Below are 5,970 nucleotides of genomic sequence, written 5' to 3'. Positions count from 1 at the left end.
AGCAAGATTTGTTTGGTGTCTGCACAGGAACTCTAACGTTCAAAGTGTATGGGCCAAGGATTACTGAATCCTTGCTTGTACTGCTCTACCAGAAACCCAGGTGGCAAGCCGATGGAGGGAGGAGAGACCAAAATGCCAGAAAGATGTGAGATGTGCTCGCAAGCCTAAGCTTCGTTACAAGTACAGACAAAAAATGGTCAGTGATTTTTTTGTGGAAGCAGTGGGTTGTAAGGAAAGAAACTGAAGGAAAATCCTACTATATCAAAGGGTTGTATTATATGTCATGGCTGTATCTCATGAAGAGAATATTGTTGATTTTTCAAAAAATAAATCTTCGGATGCAATATTACAGATATTCTATGAAAATATACATATTTTAACCACAATAAAGAAATTTTTTTACATTGTTGAGCTTTGTTATCATTTCTGGAATGTCTTTTGATATGACGCAGCTGCTGGCATGTTCAGTTGCACGAAGGTGGTGGAAGGTCTCGGGGCAAGGAATAAAATGGGATCTTGTCCTCAGCCAGCTGCATGAGCTCACCTTCCCCCATCTTTGTTCGCTCCTCGGATGCTCACATAAGCAGATCTTTGCTTTGTCATCAAAATGAGCTGTGGAAAACCAGGATCCAGATGGGACGATGACCTCGTGTTAAACTGGAAACAGAGGATCTGGCAGCCTCCTTCACATTGGAGAATAAAGAATAGGCAAAATATGTTTTTATCGGAAGAGAATTGTTTCCTATCTTTTGTCTCTTTGTTGTTCTCCCTGTCCATACAGAGGATAAATACTCCCAAATATGAAAGCATGAGCATGCTATACAGTATAGCTAGCTGTACTTTCAAGGAAGCACTATCAAGCAGATTTTTTTAAAAATTAACTATCTGAATGATACTTCTCAAAACATTTCTTAACAACGGAGTCTTTTTTAGTTCTGGACATACATTCCCTCTTCACATCATCCTCTGGCCGAGAAGGAACCTGCTCTTAATGACCCAAAAAATGGTAAAGGAGCCTGGTGTATCAGTAATTGGTGGAGCCAGATTTCTCAGAAATAATTCTAGCACCGAATACTCTTACTCACCAGCACTGGTGCATACATCGTACTTGGCATGTCATAAACTGATATACATATGCTTATATAGGCCTAAACAGAAGTTTTCCTTGACCTGGCACTCCATTTCAAGCTTCCATCAAAGATTTTTCATGTTGATCTTATGGAATTATTTACACAAAAGGGCTCCAAGGGCCTAAGTGACGAGACTGTTGTGAGGATGCCTATAACACCTCTTTACAGCTCCCTGAAGAAAAGCAGAAAGGTAGGTGCAGCAGCAAGAGAGAATGAGAACAAGACAGAAAGAGAGAGGGGGGGTGTTTGTGTATGTACCGAGGTAGAAGAGAAAGGGACAGACAGAGCAGAAGTAGCAGTAGCCTGAGTGAATATCCTCTAGATTTACCATTTTGGGGCCAAATTCTGGCCTCAGTGACAGAGTTACTCCAGATTTATGCTGTTACAAATAGTAACAGTTCCAAGACGCAGATACAGATCGTGAGGGTTTTAGTACTTTTTAAAGGATTTATTTTCAGGATTTCTGCCTATCCAGATACAGATCTAAAAAACCGCCCTTCCTCTCTCTCACAGCTGAACCTATGGGTTGGAGTTTCAACTGCAACAGTCATGGCGAGTATCACCCATTTAAAAGCTATGCTTTATGAAATAAAAACATTGCAAATGCTCTGCCTCCTTTCCTCGCAGCCAACAGGCTCCTGCGTGTTTCTGAGTGCCCTCTGTCAAAGAGGAGGACGGGCCAGACCAGCTCTTCTTTACCCTCACTGAGAATTAGTGCAAAGTAACCGACTGAACACCATCTGTACATTCGCTCACTACTAAGCCACAGTCTCAAACGCAAGCGGGGCTGTCGCTCCTGCAGGAAAGATAAAAGATCTTCAAGAACTCATACCACGTTGCTTTGTTACGCTAACGCGCAACCCCCCCCCCCACCCCGGACTCGCTGAGAATGCCAAGCGGCTAGGTGCGATTTGCAATTCGCTCTTTACTCCCGGAACAAAGTGCCAATATCTGCCGTGTACAAACCGAGGAGACAATGCTGTTTGCGTGCACGGAGAGCGTGCGGCAGCTCTCAGGAGCGGATCCAAAGCCCTCGCATCTGAAGTCAGCGGCAGGCTCTGTGTTGACTTCAGTAGATAATAATAGGTCAGATCTCCAGCAGCACTTGTTTTTCCAGTCTAAGTGAGGGATTTCATACCCTGTTATTCTTGGGCAGCCGGGGAGTATTTGCTTCACAAATTTACATATCTATTTCTTGAACACTGCAGCAAAAACAAGTTTCTTCAGTAATCTAACATGATAGTTAAAAGCGTTCAATGGCAATATCTTGAAAACAATAGCCAGAGCTATGAAAACTGTTGGTAGATTGTATACGCTTCTCATGGCTGAGCTCTTTGCATTTTAATATTTTTTTAATGCACTGACAAAAGCTGGTCAGAGGGGATGTCAGAAGGATCATGAAATGAATTTTGTAAAGGGTGTTTTCCATAGGGTTCCCAGAAGCCAAGAAGAGCCTCTATGTGCATATGTACATATCCTAAGACTTCCTGCAGGAATAAAGTGTTGATTCTCAACTCTACGTCTAAATCAGAGTCAACACTTGTAAAATACAAATTACAGCTTTTACATAAATGGTCACATGGACATTGTCCCGATAACAACTAAGGTGGGATTTCATTGCATATGAAAGATTTATTCTGATGGAAAGCACTACAGCATAGTGTGATTTTTAGACCTCTACATCTTGCACAATGTGGCTAATTTAACTTCCTTTTTCCTTTTTGTTATACCTGGGGAATATCCATTTCAACCAAAAAAATGCACTTGCTTCTGAAAAGAAAGTATTTTAATTAGTTAGATTTAATTAGGTCTTGAGATAGCAATGGGATGTCAGATACGCACTGGCCCCAGGGCATGCAGGTGACACCACGGATACTGCTGGATCTTGAACCACAGAGATCTGAGCAATTGCCTTCAGTTCCACCACCCTGCACTGCACGTCCTGAGATCTGCAACTTATTATTGCTCTGCAGGATGACCTTCTGTCAGCCTTCTCTGCCTTAGCGAACAGTCACCTCTCATTCCAGGACATGACTGTTGATGACCCAGTCTAGAAAGCCCCCTTTTTCCAGCATACCAGGCTTTGCTCTTGTTACCTCCTACCAGTCACAAGATTTTAGAAGAGCATCTCCTGTTTCAAACAGTGGTGAGCCTTTCTGATTCACTAGTCCAAATAATGAACTGGTGAATAGTATAGACACTCACAAGAACTATGTAACCTATGTTCATCTGCTCTTCCATACTATGATTATCTTATTTAATAAATCTTTGGTGTTCCCATAATAGCCTAAACACAGCTTCTCTTCCATACACTATGGAACCTTTTCTCTCCTACAGAAACTCTTTTTTTCCTCTGTATTATACATGCTTCTGTTGTGGATCTCCATTTATATCTCTAATTCCTGACATTAACATAAATGATTTGCTCCCTGGAGGAAGCTGACATTCATCAAGATATTTTTATATAGATACATATATCACCGTGATAAGAAACACTGCACATCTCTCATTGTTGCACATGGCCTTAATTTAATGTTCTTGAATCTGGGAATCCAGAACTGACATAAATACTGCTGTGACAAGAATAGACCCCTGACATATTATTTTAAGGAATCTCAGTGCTACAAAATAATGCACTGCAGAACCTTGACAGGACGTGCACAGACCTCAGAGAATTGCACGAAACTTAGCTAATATCTCCAGATTCTGCAAATCAGAAGCGGGGATTTTTTGTTTATATGGCTTCACACACATATCCTTTATTGCTGTCTCTCTTTTTGCTTCCACATCCAGATTTGCTTATTATTTGAGATTCATTCAAATACAGCCCCTTCACTGTGCTTGCTTCTCTTCACACTTGCTCAGATTTAATCTAGAAAAAGCTTAACTGCAATCAGTAGACTCAAGCTATTAAACATCAGTGCAGAGGCCTTTCCTAGTTTATTACCCATGATTTTCTTTCCACAGTTTTACGGAAGATGAGAAAGTGTAGTGTCTATAAATCTCTCTTTAGAGACTTCAGAAAATAGAAAATTGAAAAAAGAAGAGTGTAAGTTATTGTAATATGCTTATCATTGCAGGACACAAGTGGTTGAACACTGCTAGACCATAACACAATGCCCCAAACCAGGCATGTCTGGAACAGATTATCTATGACTGAGTGCTGGCGTAGAGGGAGGGAGGTATTTTCAAAGAATCATTCTGGAGAAAAGTATATGGAACAAAAGTAAAAAATTGATTAGAATGTGAGAGAGAGAAGGAAAGAAGGAAAAAGACAAATCTCCCTTTCTTCTTTCCTACCGGCTCCATGACAGAAAACGTCACACGTTTTTGGTTGCCTGGTACCAAGTATTTCAGTACCATATAAATAACTAAATGAAGAGTTTAATCTTGGCACCCCTGGAGTCCAACCAAGGCTTTAGGATCCCACCATAGCCTTCTTGCCCTAGTCCAGATTGGTACAAATCAGCCTATTTTCTTATCCTTTACAACAACCTTTCCAAAGGTAGCTGCCACTCCACTCCACACCACTCACTGCAGAGCAGCAGCAGTAGCAAACCCAGCTGTGCATCAGGCACAGGACTTAACATGGATCAGTACTGAATACAGCTGGAAAAAAATGTTTCCCTGACAGGAAAAGAACCGGGAGAGATGCCAGTGTCCAACTGGCCGGATATAGGACAGAGACTGTTTAACGGACTGTTCTGTTTCAATGCGAGATGCCATCATCTTCATTTTATAGTTAAAGAACCAAAGCAAAATCAAACACAGGATCTCACCGAAGAAAGGGTAAAACATTAACGTGGCATGAAAAATTGAAATAAATAAAACCCTGCAATATTTGATGAAGAAGATAGCTGAGAGCTGGGCATGGTCAGCAGGACATGAGGAGGTGGCCGGAGGGGTAGTCCCTGGAAGGAAGGAAGGGATGGGGCAGCTTCCCCCTCCCTGCTCGGCTAACGACGAACCAGAGCTTTGGGAGCCCCAGGACAGGACAGACGCGGTGTCCCCATCCCTCAGAACCAGCCCGGGCAATCAAAGGGGATGGGTGCGGAAGTAATTGCAGGGAATTATGTTAAATACATACAGGATTATGGTTTGTTTGTTTTGCTTGTAGCTTCTGTTTTCCAATCCCGTAAGTAAAGACTGGAAACCAAATCCCATCTTTAATTGGATTGGTCTAAAGGTCAAACCTCAAGTCACACTGCAGAAACTCCAGTCTTGTTTTACTGTGAAGCCTGCCTAGTGTTGTTGAGAGAAATAAATCCAACAAGCTGAGACACTCAGTCTTGCCAGGACCTGAGGGATACCTCCTGTCCAGTTACAGAAGTCAGAAAGGGATGAAGGGGCTTGTGCAGCTACATGCTGGCTTTTGGGACACTACTGAATAGCCAAGCATTACTGAATACCTTGAATCACTGAATACCTTCTAGCACGTCTTCTTCAAACAAACAGACAAACATCCAAGTTTCCTGTCAAAGCCTAGCCTTCCCTGTCTTTTACAAAGAAGCTGACACTTAGATTCACACTTAACTGTCATTACAGACATATCCCAAGTTTCTTTAATGATCCCTGTGTCAGTGACTCATACAACATCACGTAGGAAGTCAGAGACAAGGAGAGGAATTGGACACAGGTTTCCTGAAGCTGAGGATAGTTCTCTAATTATGAGGAGCTTTACAGATTAGAGAGCCAGAAGGCAACCTTGTGATTAGCTATTCTCTCTTCCTGCAGAACACGGGCTGTAGACACTGCCTGAATTAATTCCTTTCTGAATTATCAGGGTTTGTCATATTTTTCAGTTCACAGACCCCTACAAATTTTCCAACAGTAATGCAGA

The sequence above is a fragment of the Chroicocephalus ridibundus genome, chromosome 2 (assembly GCF_963924245.1).
Source record: "Chroicocephalus ridibundus chromosome 2, bChrRid1.1, whole genome shotgun sequence".
Lineage (NCBI taxonomy): Eukaryota > Metazoa > Chordata > Aves > Charadriiformes > Laridae > Chroicocephalus > Chroicocephalus ridibundus.
Note: the sequence above shows the minus strand (reverse complement) of the source record.